Consider the following 17433-nt stretch of genomic DNA (forward strand, 5'->3'; position numbering starts at 1 on the left):
TTGCATCTTTCTTTGTTGTTGCTGCTGTTGTTTTTGCCCCGACGACAGGAGGGCTGGAACAAGGCCAGAGCCGACCTTTGTCTACGAATGGCCAGATCCCCGCTCAAGGAGCGTTTCAAATACAGTAGACCTTCACGGTCCCGTGCCTGCAGCAGTTACTGTCACTCCAATCCCCGAGACAGCAAGTGTGACCGAATCCAGTTTAAAACCCCTCGTCCCCTCTCCATCCATCCGGGCATTTTCCTCCGTTCGTCCGGGGTCAGTGTGCGGTGGCAGCAGGCTAAGCGGGGTGCTCCAGACGTCCCTCTCCCCAGCAACGCTTTCCGGCTCCCTCCGGTGGGGTCGCCCCCGAGGCATTCCCAGGCCAGATGAGATGCGGGATCCCTCCGGCGACTTCTGGCTCGACCCCAGCGTCTCCTCCCAGTTGGACGTGCCCGGCAAAACCTCCAGACGAAGACGTCCAGGAGGCATCCTAGTCAGACGCCCGAACCCCCTCCACTGGCTCCTTTCGACGCAAAAGGTGCAGCGTTTCTACTCCGATCTCCTTACGGGTGGCTTGGCTCAGCCTCACCCTGTACGTGAGGCTGAGCCAAGCCACCCTGAGGAGGAAACTCATTTCAGCCACTTTTATTCGCAGCCCCATCATTTTGGTCACCACCCAAAAGCCCATGACCATAGGTGAGGGCAGCCGCGTATATCGGCCGCTAAATGGAAAACTTTGCCTACCGGCTCAGCTCCCTCTTCATCACGGCGGTCGGCAGGTTTTGCCGCTCGCTGAGCAGGCGCGTGTACGCGGGTACGAGCCAGGCCGGCCTTCAGGCATGTTTCCGTAGTGTAGTGGTTATCACGTTCGCCTCACACGCGAAAGGTCCCCGGTTCGAAACCGGGCGGAAACACTCTTCTTTGCTTGGGCATTCAGGCCAAGCTGTGGTCAGTCACATCGTCACACGCCCGCACGGTGCTCAGCGCCAGTCCAAGGAAACCGCTGCTGTTTGTTGATAGGCGCAGCGGCCTATGCCCTCACTTGGACAAAAGGACACTGGGCGGCAGCAACTTTTGCCCTCTCTGGTGAGCAGTAGGCAGCTGCGGGAAAAGGAAAACCTCCCCGTCGGGGAATCGAACCCCGGTCTTCCGCGTGACAGGCGGAGATACTGTCCACTATACTAACGAGGAACCCCGCAGCGCCCTGCTTGGCCTGTAAACCGGCTGGTGGCGCTGTTCCAGCACTTAGGGGGAATATACGGAAACATGCAAGGAGGCCTTTAACACGTAGAAGGACGGCCAGGCATTTTTTCCTGATCTTCAGCTGATGTTGAGCTCCCCCTTGAGGTCCTGGGTGATGGTGGCGTCCAGGAAGCGCAAGGAGTCCACAGTGCCGACTGGGGAGTCTCACAGGATGATGGTTGGATGGGAAGGCGCTCTGTCTGAAATACACAACCATCTGTGCTGTCTTTAGAGCTTGTAGCTCCACGTTGCGCTGCCCGCACCAGGTCATCGGATGGTCAGCCTCCCACCTGTAGGCAGACTCAACCCCACCGGAGATGAGCCCAACGACAGTGGTGTCTTGTCAAGCACGGTCGTTAGCCGGGAGCCGCTGGTGAAGTCTCTCAGAGTACTGTCGCTTCGCTTCTCTCACCGCCTTGCTAAACCTAAAGTCTTCCCAGAAGCCGTTGCAAGACGTCGCAGTCTCTACGTCCTCACCCAGGCTGTCGGTAGCAGTCCTGAAAACATACCAGTCGGGGCAGTCCAAGCCCCAAGTCCAGGCTCCTCCACGGCTTCGCCGTTCAACTTCTTTGCTGTCCTCACAGCCGCTGTGGAGAGCTTTTAATTTCGGCCCGTGTGCAGGGACCGGGTGGACCACGACGTGGTCAGAGTGTCCCTGTACAGCGTGCGGGACGCTGTGATAGGCGCATCCGATTGCGGCGACACAACGATTCAAAGCATTCTCCTCTCTGGTCGTACATTTCATAGACGCTCTGTATTTGGGAAGTTTATGACTTAGATTACCTTTGTTAAAGTTGCCGCGGACAATCACTACCGCGCCCGGGCTTGTCCGCTCCGAAGGCGGTACCCGGTCGGAAAGCTTGCCCCGTGCCCCCTACACGTTGGCCTGCGGTGGCATGTGAACGCCGACCGGCGCGAAGGACGCAAAGACGCCGGGGGAGGAGAAGGCTTTGACTGAACAACTTCAGCAACCAGTAGCGCTATTGATGGGTAGGGATCCTTCGTGTGAAAGGGAGGAGAGAAAAAAAAAAAAAAAAAAAAAAAAAAAAGGCTATCCTCGACACGTAAAATGACCGTGTTGCCTGGCATTGTAAACGTTTGCGGGTCAGCACACAGGTCGCTTCGGCGGCACGCGTGCACAGGTGGCAAGTTGGCGCCTGGTTTCCGTAGTGTAGTGGTCATCACGTTCGCCTAACACGCGAAAGGTCCCCGGTTCGAAACCGGGCGGAAACAGTCTTTGCTATTGGTGCTTCCACAAAAAGCACGCGGCAAAGTCATCAGTACCCCCGGCGACGCAGAGCACGAAACAATATGAATCGCGGCCGTTTATCTCTCTGGAGACAACGAAGAAAGCGGACGGGGACTAGCGACTTCCCTCCTTCCCTACGGTCAGCCTTCTGCCAAATGTCTTTAACTTAGAGCACATTGCCTGTTCCTGCTTGGCCAACTTTCTGCTTTTGTTTTGTTTTTCTTTGTTTTTTCCCCCCTGCTCAGCTGCTTGCATCTTTCTTTGTTGTTGCTGCTGTTGTTTTTGCCCCGACGACAGGAGGGCTGGAACAAGGCCAGAGCCGACCTTTGTCTACGAATGGCCAGATCCCCGCTCAAGGAGCGTTTCAAATACAGTAGACCTTCACGGTCCCGTGCCTGCAGCAGTTACTGTCACTCCAATCCCCGAGACAGCAAGTGTGACCGAATCCAGTTTAAAACCCCTCGTCCCCTCTCCATCCATCCGGGCATTTTCCTCCGTTCGTCCGGGGTCAGTGTGCGGTGGCAGCAGGCTAAGCGGGGTGCTCCAGACGTCCCTCTCCCCAGCAACGCTTTCCGGCTCCCTCCGGTGGGGTCGCCCCCGAGGCATTCCCAGGCCAGATGAGATGCGGGATCCCTCCGGCGACTTCTGGCTCGACCCCAGCGTCTCCTCCCAGTTGGACGTGCCCGGCAAAACCTCCAGACGAAGACGTCCAGGAGGCATCCTAGTCAGACGCCCGAACCCCCTCCACTGGCTCCTTTCGACGCAAAAGGTGCAGCGTTTCTACTCCGATCTCCTTACGGGTGGCTTGGCTCAGCCTCACCCTGTACGTGAGGCTGAGCCAAGCCACCCTGAGGAGGAAACTCATTTCAGCCACTTTTATTCGCAGCCCCATCATTTTGGTCACCACCCAAAAGCCCATGACCATAGGTGAGGGCAGCCGCGTATATCGGCCGCTAAATGGAAAACTTTGCCTACCGGCTCAGCTCCCTCTTCATCACGGCGGTCGGCAGGTTTTGCCGCTCGCTGAGCAGGCGCGTGTACGCGGGTACGAGCCAGGCCGGCCTTCAGGCATGTTTCCGTAGTGTAGTGGTTATCACGTTCGCCTCACACGCGAAAGGTCCCCGGTTCGAAACCGGGCGGAAACACTCTTCTTTGCTTGGGCATTCAGGCCAAGCTGTGGTCAGTCACATCGTCACACGCCCGCACGGTGCTCAGCGCCAGTCCAAGGAAACCGCTGCTGTTTTTTGATAGGCGCAGCGGCCTATGCCCTCACTTGGACAAAAGGACACGGGGCGGCAGCAACTTTTGCCCTCTCTGGTGAGCAGTAGGCAGCTGCGGGAAAAGGAAAACCTCCCCGTCGGGGAATCGAACCCCGGTCTTCCGCGTGACAGGCGGAGATACTGTCCACTATACTAACGAGGAACCCCGCAGCGCCCTGCTTGGCCTGTAAACCGGCTGGTGGCGCTGTTCCAGCACTTAGGGGGAGTATACGGAAACATGCAAGGAGGCCTTTAACACGTAGAAGGACGGCCAGGCATTTTTTCCTGATCTTCAGCTGATGTTGAGCTCCCCCTTGAGGTCCTGGGTGATGGTGGCGTCCAGGAAGCGCAAGGAGTCCACAGTGCCGACTGGGGAGTCTCACAGGATGATGGTTGGATGGGAACGCGCTCTGTCTGAAATACACAACCATCTGTGCTGTCTTTAGAGCTTGTAGCTCCACGTTGCGCTGCCCGCACCAGGTCATCGGATGGTCAGCCTCCCACCTGTAGGCAGACTCAACCCCACCGGAGATGAGCCCAACGACAGTGGTGTCTTGTCAAGCACGGTCGTTAGCCGGGAGCCGCTGGTGAAGTCTCTCAGAGTACTGTCGCTTCGCTTCTCTCACCGCCTTGCTAAACCTAAAGTCTTCCCAGAAGCCGTTGCAAGACGTCGCAGTCTCTACGTCCTCACCCAGGCTGTCGGTAGCAGTCCTGAAAACATACCAGTCGGGGCAGTCCAAGCCCCAAGTCCAGGCTCCTCCACGGCTTCGCCGTTCAACTTCTTTGCTGTCCTCACAGCCGCTGTGGAGAGCTTTTAATTTCGGCCCGTGTGCAGGGACCGGGTGGACCACGACGTGGTCAGAGTGTCCCTGTACAGCGTGCGGGACGCTGTGATAGGCGCATCCGATTGCGGCGACACAACGATTCAAAGCATTCTCCTCTCTGGTCGTACATTTCATAGACGCTCTGTATTTGGGAAGTTTATGACTTAGATTACCTTTGTTAAAGTTGCCGCGGACAATCACTACCGCGCCCGGGCTTGTCCGCTCCGAAGGCGGTACCCGGTCGGAAAGCTTGCCCCGTGCCCCCTACACGTTGGCCTGCGGTGGCATGTGAACGCCGACCGGCGCGAAGGACGCAAAGACGCCGGGGGAGGAGAAGGCTTTGACTGAACAACTTCAGCAACCAGTAGCGCTATTGATGGGTAGGGATCCTTCGTGTGAAAGGGAGGAGAGAAAAAAAAAAAAAAAAAAAAAAAAAAAAAAAAGGCTATCCTCGACACGTAAAATGACCGTGTTGCCTGGCATTGTAAACGTTTGCGGGTCAGCACACAGGTCGCTGGAACAAGGCCAGAGCCGACCTTTGTCTACGAATGGCCAGATCCCAGTCTTTGCTATTGGTGCTTCCACAAAAAGCACGCGGCAAAGTCATCAGTACCCCCGGCGACGCAGAGCACGAAACAATATGAATCGCGGCCGTTTATCTCTCTGGAGACAACGAAGAAAGCGGACAGGGACTAGCGACTTCCCTCCTTCCCTACGGTCAGCCTTCTGCCAAATGTCTTTAACTTAGAGCACATTGCCTGTTCCTGCTTGGCCAACTTTCTGCTTTTGTTTTGTTTTTCTTTGTTTTTTCCCCCCTGCTCAGCTGCTTGCATCTTTCTTTGTTGTTGCTGCTGTTGTTTTTGCCCCGACGACAGGAGGGCTGGAACAAGGCCAGAGCCGACCTTTGTCTACGAATGGCCAGATCCCCGCTCAAGGAGCGTTTCAAATACAGTAGACCTTCACGGTCCCGTGCCTGCAGCAGTTACTGTCACTCCAATCCCCGAGACAGCAAGTGTGACCGAATCCAGTTTAAAACCCCTCGTCCCCTCTCCATCCATCCGGGCATTTTCCTCCGTTCGTCCGGGGTCAGTGTGCGGTGGCAGCAGGCTAAGCGGGGTGCTCCAGACGTCCCTCTCCCCAGCAACGCTTTCCGGCTCCCTCCGGTGGGGTCGCCCCCGAGGCATTCCCAGGCCAGATGAGATGCGGGATCCCTCCGGCGACTTCTGGCTCGACCCCAGCGTCTCCTCCCAGTTGGACGTGCCCGGCAAAACCTCCAGACGAAGACGTCCAGGAGGCATCCTAGTCAGACGCCCGAACCCCTTCCACTGGCTCCTTTCGACGCAAAAGGTGCAGCGTTTCTACTCCGATCTCCTTACGGGTGGCTTGGCTCAGCCTCACCCTGTACGTGAGGCTGAGCCAAGCCACCCTGAGGAGGAAACTCATTTCAGCCACTTTTATTCGCAGCCCCATCATTTTGGTCACCACCCAAAAGCCCATGACCATAGGTGAGGGCAGCCGCGTATATCGGCCGCTAAATGGAAAACTTTGCCTACCGGCTCAGCTCCCTCTTCATCACGGCGGTCGGCAGGTTTTGCCGCTCGCTGAGCAGGCGCGTGTACGCGGGTACGAGCCAGGCCGGCCTTCAGGCATGTTTCCGTAGTGTAGTGGTTATCACGTTCGCCTCACACGCGAAAGGTCCCCGGTTCGAAACCGGGCGGAAACACTCTTCTTTGCTTGGGCATTCAGGCCAAGCTGTGGTCAGTCACATCGTCACACGCCCGCACGGTGCTCAGCGCCAGTCCAAGGAAACCGCTGCTGCTTGTTGATAGGCGCAGCGGCCTATGCCCTCACTTGGACAAAAGGGCACGGGGCGGCAGCAACTTTTGCCCTCTCTGGTGAGCAGTAGGCAGCTGCGGGAAAAGGAAAACCTCCCCGTCGGGGAATCGAACCCCGGTCTTCCGCGTGACAGGCGGAGATACTGTCCACTATACTAACGAGGAACCCCGCAGCGCCCTGCTTGGCCTGTAAACCGGCTGGTGGCGCTGTTCCAGCACTTAGGGGGAGTATACGGAAACATGCAAGGAGGCCTTTAACACGTAGAAGGACGGCCAGGCATTTTTTCCTGATCTTCAGCTGATGTTGAGCTCCCCCTTGAGGTCCTGGGTGATGGTGGCGTCCAGGAAGCGCAAGGAGTCCACAGTGCCGCCTGGGGAGTCTCACAGGATGATGGTTGGATGGGAAGGCGCTCTGTCTGAAATACACAACCATCTGTGCTGTCTTTAGAGCTTGTAGCTCCACGTTGCGCTGCCCGCACCAGGTCATCGGATGGTCAGCCTCCCACCTGTAGGCAGACTCAACCCCACCGGAGATGAGCCCAACGACAGTGGTGTCTTGTCAAGCACGGTCGTTAGCCGGGAGCCGCTGGTGAAGTCTCTCAGAGTACTGTCGCTTCGCTTCTCTCACCGCCTTGCTAAACCTAAAGTCTTCCCAGAAGCCGTTGCAAGACGTCGCAGTCTCTACGTCCTCACCCAGGCTGTCGGTAGCAGTCCTGAAAACATACCAGTCGGGGCAGTCCAAGCCCCAAGTCCAGGCTCCTCCACGGCTTCGCCGTTCAACTTCTTTGCTGTCCTCACAGCCGCTGTGGAGAGCTTTTAATTTCGGCCCGTGTGCAGGGACCGGGTGGACCACGACGTGGTCAGAGTGTCCCTGTACAGCGTGCGGGACGCTGTGATAGGCGCATCCGATTGCGGCGACACAACGATTCAAAGCATTCTCCTCTCTGGTCGTACATTTCATAGACGCTCTGTATTTGGGAAGTTTATGACTTAGATTACCTTTGTTAAAGTTGCCGCGGACAATCACTACCGCGCCCGGGCTTGTCCGCTCCGAAGGCGGTACCCGGTCGGAAAGCTTGCCCCGTGCCCCCTACACGTTGGCCTGCGGTGGCATGTGAACGCCGACCGGCGCGAAGGACGCAAAGACGCCGGGGGAGGAGAAGGCTTTGACTGAACAACTTCAGCAACCAGTAGCGCTATTGATGGGTAGGGATCCTTCGTGTGAAAGGGAGGAGAGAAAAAAAAAAAAAAAAAAAAAAAAAAAAAGGCTATCCTCGACACGTAAAATGACCGTGTTGCCTGGCATTGTAAACGTTTGCGGGTCAGCACACAGGTCGCTTCGGCGGCACGCGTGCACAGGTGGCAAGTTGGCGCCTGGTTTCCGTAGTGTAGTGGTCATCACGTTCGCCTAACACGCGAAAGGTCCCCGGTTCGAAACCGGGCGGAAACAGTCTTTGCTATTGGTGCTTCCACAAAAAGCACGCGGCAAAGTCATCAGTACCCCCGGCGACGCAGAGCACGAAACAATATGAATCGCGGCCGTTTATCTCTCTGGAGACAACGAAGAAAGCGGACGGGGACTAGCGACTTCCCTCCTTCCCTACGGTCAGCCTTCTGCCAAATGTCTTTAACTTAGAGCACATTGCCTGTTCCTGCTTGGCCAACTTTCTGCTTTTGTTTTGTTTTTCTTTGTTTTTTCCCCCCTGCTCAGCTGCTTGCATCTTTCTTTGTTGTTGCTGCTGTTGTTTTTGCCCCGACGACAGGAGGGCTGGAACAAGGCCAGAGCCGACCTTTGTCTACGAATGGCCAGATCCCCGCTCAAGGAGCGTTTCAAATACAGTAGACCTTCACGGTCCCGTGCCTGCAGCAGTTACTGTCACTCCAATCCCCGAGACAGCAAGTGTGACCGAATCCAGTTTAAAACCCCTCGTCCCCTCTCCATCCATCCGGGCATTTTCCTCCGTTCGTCCGGGGTCAGTGTGCGGTGGCAGCAGGCTAAGCGGGGTGCTCCAGACGTCCCTCTCCCCAGCAACGCTTTCCGGCTCCCTCCGGTGGGGTCGCCCCCGAGGCATTCCCAGGCCAGATGAGATGCGGGATCCCTCCGGCGACTTCTGGCTCGACCCCAGCGTCTCCTCCCAGTTGGACGTGCCCGGCAAAACCTCCAGACGAAGACGTCCAGGAGGCATCCTAGTCAGACGCCCGAACCCCTTCCACTGGCTCCTTTCGACGCAAAAGGTGCAGCGTTTCTACTCCGATCTCCTTACGGGTGGCTTGGCTCAGCCTCACCCTGTACGTGAGGCTGAGCCAAGCCACCCTGAGGAGGAAACTCATTTCAGCCACTTTTATTCGCAGCCCCATCATTTTGGTCACCACCCAAAAGCCCATGACCATAGGTGAGGGCAGCCGCGTATATCGGCCGCTAAATGGAAAACTTTGCCTACCGGCTCAGCTCCCTCTTCATCACGGCGGTCGGCAGGTTTTGCCGCTCGCTGAGCAGGCGCGTGTACGCGGGTACGAGCCAGGCCGGCCTTCAGGCATGTTTCCGTAGTGTAGTGGTTATCACGTTCGCCTCACACGCGAAAGGTCCCCGGTTCGAAACCGGGCGGAAACACTCTTCTTTGCTTGGGCATTCAGGCCAAGCTGTGGTCAGTCACATCGTCACACGCCCGCACGGTGCTCAGCGCCAGTCCAAGGAAACCGCTGCTGCTTGTTGATAGGCGCAGCGGCCTATGCCCTCACTTGGACAAAAGGGCACGGGGCGGCAGCAACTTTTGCCCTCTCTGGTGAGCAGTAGGCAGCTGCGGGAAAAGGAAAACCTCCCCGTCGGGGAATCGAACCCCGGTCTTCCGCGTGACAGGCGGAGATACTGTCCACTATACTAACGAGGAACCCCGCAGCGCCCTGCTTGGCCTGTAAACCGGCTGGTGGCGCTGTTCCAGCACTTAGGGGGAATATACGGAAACATGCAAGGAGGCCTTTAACACGTAGAAGGACGGCCAGGCATTTTTTCCTGATCTTCAGCTGATGTTGAGCTCCCCCTTGAGGTCCTGGGTGATGGTGGCGTCCAGGAAGCGCAAGGAGTCCACAGTGCCGACTGGGGAGTCTCACAGGATGATGGTTGGATGGGAAGGCGCTCTGTCTGAAATACACAACCATCTGTGCTGTCTTTAGAGCTTGTAGCTCCACGTTGCGCTGCCCGCACCAGGTCATCGGATGGTCAGCCTCCCACCTGTAGGCAGACTCAACCCCACCGGAGATGAGCCCAACGACAGTGGTGTCTTGTCAAGCACGGTCGTTAGCCGGGAGCCGCTGGTGAAGTCTCTCAGAGTACTGTCGCTTCGCTTCTCTCACCGCCTTGCTAAACCTAAAGTCTTCCCAGAAGCCGTTGCAAGACGTCGCAGTCTCTACGTCCTCACCCAGGCTGTCGGTAGCAGTCCTGAAAACATACCAGTCGGGGCAGTCCAAGCCCCAAGTCCAGGCTCCTCCACGGCTTCGCCGTTCAACTTCTTTGCTGTCCTCACAGCCGCTGTGGAGAGCTTTTAATTTCGGCCCGTGTGCAGGGACCGGGTGGACCACGACGTGGTCAGAGTGTCCCTGTACAGCGTGCGGGACGCTGTGATAGGCGCATCCGATTGCGGCGACACAACGATTCAAAGCATTCTCCTCTCTGGTCGTACATTTCATAGACGCTCTGTATTTGGGAAGTTTATGACTTAGATTACCTTTGTTAAAGTTGCCGCGGACAATCACTACCGCGCCCGGGCTTGTCCGCTCCGAAGGCGGTACCCGGTCGGAAAGCTTGCCCCGTGCCCCCTACACGTTGGCCTGCGGTGGCATGTGAACGCCGACCGGCGCGAAGGACGCAAAGACGCCGGGGGAGGAGAAGGCTTTGACTGAACAACTTCAGCAACCAGTAGCGCTATTGATGGGTAGGGATCCTTCGTGTGAAAGGGAGGAGAGAAAAAAAAAAAAAAAAAAAAAAAAAAAAAGGCTATCCTCGACACGTAAAATGACCGTGTTGCCTGGCATTGTAAACGTTTGCGGGTCAGCACACAGGTCGCTTCGGCGGCACGCGTGCACAGGTGGCAAGTTGGCGCCTGGTTTCCGTAGTGTAGTGGTCATCACGTTCGCCTAACACGCGAAAGGTCCCCGGTTCGAAACCGGGCGGAAACAGTCTTTGCTATTGGTGCTTCCACAAAAAGCACGCGGCAAAGTCATCAGTACCCCCGGCGACGCAGAGCACGAAACAATATGAATCGCGGCCGTTTATCTCTCTGGAGACAACGAAGAAAGCGGACAGGGACTAGCGACTTCCCTCCTTCCCTACGGTCAGCCTTCTGCCAAATGTCTTTAACTTAGAGCACATTGCCTGTTCCTGCTTGGCCAACTTTCTGCTTTTGTTTTGTTTTTCTTTGTTTTTTCCCCCCTGCTCAGCTGCTTGCATCTTTCTTTGTTGTTGCTGCTGTTGTTTTTGCCCCGACGACAGGAGGGCTGGAACAAGGCCAGAGCCGACCTTTGTCTACGAATGGCCAGATCCCCGCTCAAGGAGCGTTTCAAATACAGTAGACCTTCACGGTCCCGTGCCTGCAGCAGTTACTGTCACTCCAATCCCCGAGACAGCAAGTGTGACCGAATCCAGTTTAAAACCCCTCGTCCCCTCTCCATCCATCCGGGCATTTTCCTCCGTTCGTCCGGGGTCAGTGTGCGGTGGCAGCAGGCTAAGCGGGGTGCTCCAGACGTCCCTCTCCCCAGCAACGCTTTCCGGCTCCCTCCGGTGGGGTCGCCCCCGAGGCATTCCCAGGCCAGATGAGATGCGGGATCCCTCCGGCGACTTCTGGCTCGACCCCAGCGTCTCCTCCCAGTTGGACGTGCCCGGCAAAACCTCCAGACGAAGACGTCCAGGAGGCATCCTAGTCAGACGCCCGAACCCCCTCCACTGGCTCCTTTCGACGCAAAAGGTGCAGCGTTTCTACTCCGATCTCCTTACGGGTGGCTTGGCTCAGCCTCACCCTGTACGTGAGGCTGAGCCAAGCCACCCTGAGGAGGAAACTCATTTCAGCCACTTTTATTCGCAGCCCCATCATTTTGGTCACCACCCAAAAGCCCATGACCATAGGTGAGGGCAGCCGCGTATATCGGCCGCTAAATGGAAAACTTTGCCTACCGGCTCAGCTCCCTCTTCATCACGGCGGTCGGCAGGTTTTGCCGCTCGCTGAGCAGGCGCGTGTACGCGGGTACGAGCCAGGCCGGCCTTCAGGCATGTTTCCGTAGTGTAGTGGTTATCACGTTCGCCTCACACGCGAAAGGTCCCCGGTTCGAAACCGGGCGGAAACACTCTTCTTTGCTTGGGCATTCAGGCCAAGCTGTGGTCAGTCACATCGTCACACGCCCGCACGGTGCTCAGCGCCAGTCCAAGGAAACCGCTGCTGTTTGTTGATAGGCGCAGCGGCCTATGCCCTCACTTGGACAAAAGGACACTGGGCGGCAGCAACTTTTGCCCTCTCTGGTGAGCAGTAGGCAGCTGCGGGAAAAGGAAAACCTCCCCGTCGGGGAATCGAACCCCGGTCTTCCGCGTGACAGGCGGAGATACTGTCCACTATACTAACGAGGAACCCCGCAGCGCCCTGCTTGGCCTGTAAACCGGCTGGTGGCGCTGTTCCAGCACTTAGGGGGAATATACGGAAACATGCAAGGAGGCCTTTAACACGTAGAAGGACGGCCAGGCATTTTTTCCTGATCTTCAGCTGATGTTGAGCTCCCCCTTGAGGTCCTGGGTGATGGTGGCGTCCAGGAAGCGCAAGGAGTCCACAGTGCCGACTGGGGAGTCTCACAGGATGATGGTTGGATGGGAAGGCGCTCTGTCTGAAATACACAACCATCTGTGCTGTCTTTAGAGCTTGTAGCTCCACGTTGCGCTGCCCGCACCAGGTCATCGGATGGTCAGCCTCCCACCTGTAGGCAGACTCAACCCCACCGGAGATGAGCCCAACGACAGTGGTGTCTTGTCAAGCACGGTCGTTAGCCGGGAGCCGCTGGTGAAGTCTCTCAGAGTACTGTCGCTTCGCTTCTCTCACCGCCTTGCTAAACCTAAAGTCTTCCCAGAAGCCGTTGCAAGACGTCGCAGTCTCTACGTCCTCACCCAGGCTGTCGGTAGCAGTCCTGAAAACATACCAGTCGGGGCAGTCCAAGCCCCAAGTCCAGGCTCCTCCACGGCTTCGCCGTTCAACTTCTTTGCTGTCCTCACAGCCGCTGTGGAGAGCTTTTAATTTCGGCCCGTGTGCAGGGACCGGGTGGACCACGACGTGGTCAGAGTGTCCCTGTACAGCGTGCGGGACGCTGTGATAGGCGCATCCGATTGCGGCGACACAACGATTCAAAGCATTCTCCTCTCTGGTCGTACATTTCATAGACGCTCTGTATTTGGGAAGTTTATGACTTAGATTACCTTTGTTAAAGTTGCCGCGGACAATCACTACCGCGCCCGGGCTTGTCCGCTCCGAAGGCGGTACCCGGTCGGAAAGCTTGCCCCGTGCCCCCTACACGTTGGCCTGCGGTGGCATGTGAACGCCGACCGGCGCGAAGGACGCAAAGACGCCGGGGGAGGAGAAGGCTTTGACTGAACAACTTCAGCAACCAGTAGCGCTATTGATGGGTAGGGATCCTTCGTGTGAAAGGGAGGAGAGAAAAAAAAAAAAAAAAAAAAAAAAAAAAGGCTATCCTCGACACGTAAAATGACCGTGTTGCCTGGCATTGTAAACGTTTGCGGGTCAGCACACAGGTCGCTTCGGCGGCACGCGTGCACAGGTGGCAAGTTGGCGCCTGGTTTCCGTAGTGTAGTGGTCATCACGTTCGCCTAACACGCGAAAGGTCCCCGGTTCGAAACCGGGCGGAAACAGTCTTTGCTATTGGTGCTTCCACAAAAAGCACGCGGCAAAGTCATCAGTACCCCCGGCGACGCAGAGCACGAAACAATATGAATCGCGGCCGTTTATCTCTCTGGAGACAACGAAGAAAGCGGACGGGGACTAGCGACTTCCCTCCTTCCCTACGGTCAGCCTTCTGCCAAATGTCTTTAACTTAGAGCACATTGCCTGTTCCTGCTTGGCCAACTTTCTGCTTTTGTTTTGTTTTTCTTTGTTTTTTCCCCCCTGCTCAGCTGCTTGCATCTTTCTTTGTTGTTGCTGCTGTTGTTTTTGCCCCGACGACAGGAGGGCTGGAACAAGGCCAGAGCCGACCTTTGTCTACGAATGGCCAGATCCCCGCTCAAGGAGCGTTTCAAATACAGTAGACCTTCACGGTCCCGTGCCTGCAGCAGTTACTGTCACTCCAATCCCCGAGACAGCAAGTGTGACCGAATCCAGTTTAAAACCCCTCGTCCCCTCTCCATCCATCCGGGCATTTTCCTCCGTTCGTCCGGGGTCAGTGTGCGGTGGCAGCAGGCTAAGCGGGGTGCTCCAGACGTCCCTCTCCCCAGCAACGCTTTCCGGCTCCCTCCGGTGGGGTCGCCCCCGAGGCATTCCCAGGCCAGATGAGATGCGGGATCCCTCCGGCGACTTCTGGCTCGACCCCAGCGTCTCCTCCCAGTTGGACGTGCCCGGCAAAACCTCCAGACGAAGACGTCCAGGAGGCATCCTAGTCAGACGCCCGAACCCCCTCCACTGGCTCCTTTCGACGCAAAAGGTGCAGCGTTTCTACTCCGATCTCCTTACGGGTGGCTTGGCTCAGCCTCACCCTGTACGTGAGGCTGAGCCAAGCCACCCTGAGGAGGAAACTCATTTCAGCCACTTTTATTCGCAGCCCCATCATTTTGGTCACCACCCAAAAGCCCATGACCATAGGTGAGGGCAGCCGCGTATATCGGCCGCTAAATGGAAAACTTTGCCTACCGGCTCAGCTCCCTCTTCATCACGGCGGTCGGCAGGTTTTGCCGCTCGCTGAGCAGGCGCGTGTACGCGGGTACGAGCCAGGCCGGCCTTCAGGCATGTTTCCGTAGTGTAGTGGTTATCACGTTCGCCTCACACGCGAAAGGTCCCCGGTTCGAAACCGGGCGGAAACACTCTTCTTTGCTTGGGCATTCAGGCCAAGCTGTGGTCAGTCACATCGTCACACGCCCGCACGGTGCTCAGCGCCAGTCCAAGGAAACCGCTGCTGTTTTTTGATAGGCGCAGCGGCCTATGCCCTCACTTGGACAAAAGGACACGGGGCGGCAGCAACTTTTGCCCTCTCTGGTGAGCAGTAGGCAGCTGCGGGAAAAGGAAAACCTCCCCGTCGGGGAATCGAACCCCGGTCTTCCGCGTGACAGGCGGAGATACTGTCCACTATACTAACGAGGAACCCCGCAGCGCCCTGCTTGGCCTGTAAACCGGCTGGTGGCGCTGTTCCAGCACTTAGGGGGAGTATACGGAAACATGCAAGGAGGCCTTTAACACGTAGAAGGACGGCCAGGCATTTTTTCCTGATCTTCAGCTGATGTTGAGCTCCCCCTTGAGGTCCTGGGTGATGGTGGCGTCCAGGAAGCGCAAGGAGTCCACAGTGCCGACTGGGGAGTCTCACAGGATGATGGTTGGATGGGAACGCGCTCTGTCTGAAATACACAACCATCTGTGCTGTCTTTAGAGCTTGTAGCTCCACGTTGCGCTGCCCGCACCAGGTCATCGGATGGTCAGCCTCCCACCTGTAGGCAGACTCAACCCCACCGGAGATGAGCCCAACGACAGTGGTGTCTTGTCAAGCACGGTCGTTAGCCGGGAGCCGCTGGTGAAGTCTCTCAGAGTACTGTCGCTTCGCTTCTCTCACCGCCTTGCTAAACCTAAAGTCTTCCCAGAAGCCGTTGCAAGACGTCGCAGTCTCTACGTCCTCACCCAGGCTGTCGGTAGCAGTCCTGAAAACATACCAGTCGGGGCAGTCCAAGCCCCAAGTCCAGGCTCCTCCACGGCTTCGCCGTTCAACTTCTTTGCTGTCCTCACAGCCGCTGTGGAGAGCTTTTAATTTCGGCCCGTGTGCAGGGACCGGGTGGACCACGACGTGGTCAGAGTGTCCCTGTACAGCGTGCGGGACGCTGTGATAGGCGCATCCGATTGCGGCGACACAACGATTCAAAGCATTCTCCTCTCTGGTCGTACATTTCATAGACGCTCTGTATTTGGGAAGTTTATGACTTAGATTACCTTTGTTAAAGTTGCCGCGGACAATCACTACCGCGCCCGGGCTTGTCCGCTCCGAAGGCGGTACCCGGTCGGAAAGCTTGCCCCGTGCCCCCTACACGTTGGCCTGCGGTGGCATGTGAACGCCGACCGGCGCGAAGGACGCAAAGACGCCGGGGGAGGAGAAGGCTTTGACTGAACAACTTCAGCAACCAGTAGCGCTATTGATGGGTAGGGATCCTTCGTGTGAAAGGGAGGAGAGAAAAAAAAAAAAAAAAAAAAAAAAAAAAAAAGGCTATCCTCGACACGTAAAATGACCGTGTTGCCTGGCATTGTAAACGTTTGCGGGTCAGCACACAGGTCGCTGGAACAAGGCCAGAGCCGACCTTTGTCTACGAATGGCCAGATCCCAGTCTTTGCTATTGGTGCTTCCACAAAAAGCACGCGGCAAAGTCATCAGTACCCCCGGCGACGCAGAGCACGAAACAATATGAATCGCGGCCGTTTATCTCTCTGGAGACAACGAAGAAAGCGGACAGGGACTAGCGACTTCCCTCCTTCCCTACGGTCAGCCTTCTGCCAAATGTCTTTAACTTAGAGCACATTGCCTGTTCCTGCTTGGCCAACTTTCTGCTTTTGTTTTGTTTTTCTTTGTTTTTTCCCCCCTGCTCAGCTGCTTGCATCTTTCTTTGTTGTTGCTGCTGTTGTTTTTGCCCCGACGACAGGAGGGCTGGAACAAGGCCAGAGCCGACCTTTGTCTACGAATGGCCAGATCCCCGCTCAAGGAGCGTTTCAAATACAGTAGACCTTCACGGTCCCGTGCCTGCAGCAGTTACTGTCACTCCAATCCCCGAGACAGCAAGTGTGACCGAATCCAGTTTAAAACCCCTCGTCCCCTCTCCATCCATCCGGGCATTTTCCTCCGTTCGTCCGGGGTCAGTGTGCGGTGGCAGCAGGCTAAGCGGGGTGCTCCAGACGTCCCTCTCCCCAGCAACGCTTTCCGGCTCCCTCCGGTGGGGTCGCCCCCGAGGCATTCCCAGGCCAGATGAGATGCGGGATCCCTCCGGCGACTTCTGGCTCGACCCCAGCGTCTCCTCCCAGTTGGACGTGCCCGGCAAAACCTCCAGACGAAGACGTCCAGGAGGCATCCTAGTCAGACGCCCGAACCCCTTCCACTGGCTCCTTTCGACGCAAAAGGTGCAGCGTTTCTACTCCGATCTCCTTACGGGTGGCTTGGCTCAGCCTCACCCTGTACGTGAGGCTGAGCCAAGCCACCCTGAGGAGGAAACTCATTTCAGCCACTTTTATTCGCAGCCCCATCATTTTGGTCACCACCCAAAAGCCCATGACCATAGGTGAGGGCAGCCGCGTATATCGGCCGCTAAATGGAAAACTTTGCCTACCGGCTCAGCTCCCTCTTCATCACGGCGGTCGGCAGGTTTTGCCGCTCGCTGAGCAGGCGCGTGTACGCGGGTACGAGCCAGGCCGGCCTTCAGGCATGTTTCCGTAGTGTAGTGGTTATCACGTTCGCCTCACACGCGAAAGGTCCCCGGTTCGAAACCGGGCGGAAACACTCTTCTTTGCTTGGGCATTCAGGCCAAGCTGTGGTCAGTCACATCGTCACACGCCCGCACGGTGCTCAGCGCCAGTCCAAGGAAACCGCTGCTGCTTGTTGATAGGCGCAGCGGCCTATGCCCTCACTTGGACAAAAGGGCACGGGGCGGCAGCAACTTTTGCCCTCTCTGGTGAGCAGTAGGCAGCTGCGGGAAAAGGAAAACCTCCCCGTCGGGGAATCGAACCCCGGTCTTCCGCGTGACAGGCGGAGATACTGTCCACTATACTAACGAGGAACCCCGCAGCGCCCTGCTTGGCCTGTAAACCGGCTGGTGGCGCTGTTCC

At 57.0% G+C, this 17433-nt stretch overlaps 18 non-coding genes across 18 annotated transcripts; 11 read left to right on the top strand and 7 right to left on the bottom strand.

Moving 5' to 3' along the window:
* Positions 1 to 823: 823 nt before the first annotated feature.
* trnav-cac (transfer RNA valine (anticodon CAC)) lies at positions 824 to 896 on the top strand. Its single transcript has one exon. It is a non-coding gene; the product is annotated as a tRNA-Val (tRNA).
* A 205-nt stretch (positions 897 to 1101) lies between these two features.
* On the bottom strand, positions 1102 to 1173 carry trnad-guc (transfer RNA aspartic acid (anticodon GUC)). The gene has a single exon. It is a non-coding gene; the product is annotated as a tRNA-Asp (tRNA).
* Positions 1174 to 2384: 1211 nt separating this feature from the next.
* On the top strand, positions 2385 to 2457 carry trnav-aac (transfer RNA valine (anticodon AAC)). Its single transcript has one exon. It is a non-coding gene; the product is annotated as a tRNA-Val (tRNA).
* Positions 2458 to 3545: 1088 nt separating this feature from the next.
* Positions 3546 to 3618, top strand: trnav-cac (transfer RNA valine (anticodon CAC)). Its single transcript has one exon. It is a non-coding gene; the product is annotated as a tRNA-Val (tRNA).
* Positions 3619 to 3823: 205 nt separating this feature from the next.
* On the bottom strand, positions 3824 to 3895 carry trnad-guc (transfer RNA aspartic acid (anticodon GUC)). Its single transcript has one exon. It is a non-coding gene; the product is annotated as a tRNA-Asp (tRNA).
* Positions 3896 to 6206: 2311 nt separating this feature from the next.
* trnav-cac (transfer RNA valine (anticodon CAC)) lies at positions 6207 to 6279 on the top strand. The gene has a single exon. It is a non-coding gene; the product is annotated as a tRNA-Val (tRNA).
* A 205-nt stretch (positions 6280 to 6484) lies between these two features.
* Positions 6485 to 6556, bottom strand: trnad-guc (transfer RNA aspartic acid (anticodon GUC)). Its single transcript has one exon. It is a non-coding gene; the product is annotated as a tRNA-Asp (tRNA).
* Positions 6557 to 7768: 1212 nt separating this feature from the next.
* trnav-aac (transfer RNA valine (anticodon AAC)) lies at positions 7769 to 7841 on the top strand. The gene has a single exon. It is a non-coding gene; the product is annotated as a tRNA-Val (tRNA).
* A 1088-nt stretch (positions 7842 to 8929) lies between these two features.
* Positions 8930 to 9002, top strand: trnav-cac (transfer RNA valine (anticodon CAC)). The gene has a single exon. It is a non-coding gene; the product is annotated as a tRNA-Val (tRNA).
* Positions 9003 to 9207: 205 nt separating this feature from the next.
* On the bottom strand, positions 9208 to 9279 carry trnad-guc (transfer RNA aspartic acid (anticodon GUC)). The gene has a single exon. It is a non-coding gene; the product is annotated as a tRNA-Asp (tRNA).
* Positions 9280 to 10491: 1212 nt separating this feature from the next.
* On the top strand, positions 10492 to 10564 carry trnav-aac (transfer RNA valine (anticodon AAC)). Its single transcript has one exon. It is a non-coding gene; the product is annotated as a tRNA-Val (tRNA).
* Positions 10565 to 11652: 1088 nt separating this feature from the next.
* Positions 11653 to 11725, top strand: trnav-cac (transfer RNA valine (anticodon CAC)). The gene has a single exon. It is a non-coding gene; the product is annotated as a tRNA-Val (tRNA).
* Positions 11726 to 11930: 205 nt separating this feature from the next.
* On the bottom strand, positions 11931 to 12002 carry trnad-guc (transfer RNA aspartic acid (anticodon GUC)). The gene has a single exon. It is a non-coding gene; the product is annotated as a tRNA-Asp (tRNA).
* A 1211-nt stretch (positions 12003 to 13213) lies between these two features.
* trnav-aac (transfer RNA valine (anticodon AAC)) lies at positions 13214 to 13286 on the top strand. Its single transcript has one exon. It is a non-coding gene; the product is annotated as a tRNA-Val (tRNA).
* Positions 13287 to 14374: 1088 nt separating this feature from the next.
* On the top strand, positions 14375 to 14447 carry trnav-cac (transfer RNA valine (anticodon CAC)). The gene has a single exon. It is a non-coding gene; the product is annotated as a tRNA-Val (tRNA).
* Positions 14448 to 14652: 205 nt separating this feature from the next.
* Positions 14653 to 14724, bottom strand: trnad-guc (transfer RNA aspartic acid (anticodon GUC)). The gene has a single exon. It is a non-coding gene; the product is annotated as a tRNA-Asp (tRNA).
* A 2310-nt stretch (positions 14725 to 17034) lies between these two features.
* trnav-cac (transfer RNA valine (anticodon CAC)) lies at positions 17035 to 17107 on the top strand. The gene has a single exon. It is a non-coding gene; the product is annotated as a tRNA-Val (tRNA).
* A 205-nt stretch (positions 17108 to 17312) lies between these two features.
* On the bottom strand, positions 17313 to 17384 carry trnad-guc (transfer RNA aspartic acid (anticodon GUC)). Its single transcript has one exon. It is a non-coding gene; the product is annotated as a tRNA-Asp (tRNA).
* Between the last annotated feature and the right edge of the window lie 49 nt (positions 17385 to 17433).

Source organism: Lutjanus erythropterus, chromosome 15 (assembly GCF_056507025.1).
Source record: "Lutjanus erythropterus isolate fLutEry1 chromosome 15, fLutEry1.hap2, whole genome shotgun sequence".
NCBI classification, from domain to species: domain Eukaryota; kingdom Metazoa; phylum Chordata; class Actinopteri; order Lutjaniformes; family Lutjanidae; genus Lutjanus; species Lutjanus erythropterus.